At 40.6% G+C, this 1,467-nt stretch overlaps 1 pseudogene across 1 annotated transcript; it reads left to right on the top strand.

The window, feature by feature from the left end:
- Window positions 1-214: 214 nt before the first annotated feature.
- On the top strand, window positions 215-1,222 carry LOC140713492 (high mobility group protein B3 pseudogene; annotated as a pseudogene). Its single transcript, XR_012095582.1, has one exon. The product of XR_012095582.1 is annotated as a high mobility group protein B3 pseudogene (transcript).
- Window positions 1,223-1,467: the final 245 nt, after the last annotated feature.

The raw sequence follows: 1,467 nt of genomic DNA, 5'->3' as shown, positions 1-1,467 counted from the left end.
TGTCAAATGGTTTTGTTTGCATTTTTCATTTGTTTTTTTTTTATCTCTTGAGGTGATCATATAGTTGTTCTCTTTTTATTCTGTTAACATGGTGAGTTGTGTTGATGAAGTTTTAAATGTTGAATAACCTTTGCATTCCTGGGATAAACTCTATTTGCTTACAATATGTTATTCCTTTTAAAATCTCAAGATGACTCTCGTGGAGGCAGTTAGCTTGAGGCTGGGGAGTGCTGAGCAGCATGTCATGCCCTGCACTTGTCCAGACTAGTGAACAATACAGTCAGGATGGCTAAAGATGATTCCAAGAAACCAAAGGGCAAGATGTCTGCTTATGCCTTCTTTGTGAAGATGTGCAGAGAAGAACATAAGAAGAAAACCCCAGAGGTCCGTCAATTTTGCAGAATTTTCCAGGAAGTGCCCTGAGAGGTGGAAGACAATGTCTGGGAAAGAGAAGTCTAAATTTGATGAAATGGCAAAGGCGGATAAAGTATGCTATGATAGGGAAATGAAGGATTATGGACCAGCTAAGGAAGGCATTAGGATCCTTTTTCTTGCCTCCCTTAGTTGGACCCTAATCCTTCGTTTGGATCCCACTATGTGGATTCTTCCTGTTCTGTTCTGAATTCTGCCCCAATATTAAATCCACAAACCCTGGTATCTCTATTGGAAATGTCGCAAAAAGGCTGGGTGAGATGTGGATTAACATGTAACAGTGAAAAGCCGCCTTACATCACCAAGGTGACAAAGCTGAAGTATAAGAACGATGTTGCTGACTAAAAGAAAGTTTGATGGTGCAAAGCGTCCTGCTAAAGTTGCCTGGAAAAAGGTGGAAGAGGAAGACAAAGATGACGAGTAGGAAGAAGAGGAGGAGAAGGATGAATTTTAAAAACTGTTTATCTGTCTCCTTGTGACTACGTTAGACTAGGGGAGCACCTTAATTAACACATCAAGTGTCTGTTGCCCTCATTAGGTTTAATTACTAAATTTGATCACGATCAGATTGTAGTCTCTCAAAGTGCTCCAGAAATTGTCAGTGGTTTACATGAAATGGCCATCAGTGTCCAGAGCACCCTGAAGCTGTATCAACATTGTACGTATTTCTAAACATTTTTAAAATGAAAAAATAATCTTGTGTTCTCCTCACTGCGCACTTTGCTGTTGGTGAGACAAGGCATTTAAAGATGTTTCTGCACCCTCCCCTTCCCCCTTTTCTTTAACTTGTGAAGTGGTGTTAACTTACAGTTATTGGCTTGAAATCCTGAGTTATCAACTGTATTTATCTCTAGTTTGTAAAAAGAACAAAACAATGGAGACAAACTCTTGACACTCCTTGCTTGGCATTGAGGCTGCAGGGGAAGATGCCTTTTGGAGGGGTCGTAGCTCATGCACTGTGAGGTTGGACCCGGTGTCTGCAGCAGGCATCCATTTAACTTCAGGTTGTCATGTTTCTGTATATAATGACATAGC

This window comes from Chlorocebus sabaeus, chromosome 15, assembly GCF_047675955.1.
Source record: "Chlorocebus sabaeus isolate Y175 chromosome 15, mChlSab1.0.hap1, whole genome shotgun sequence".
Lineage (NCBI taxonomy): Eukaryota > Metazoa > Chordata > Mammalia > Primates > Cercopithecidae > Chlorocebus > Chlorocebus sabaeus.
This window is presented reverse-complemented; position numbering and strand designations above follow the sequence as displayed.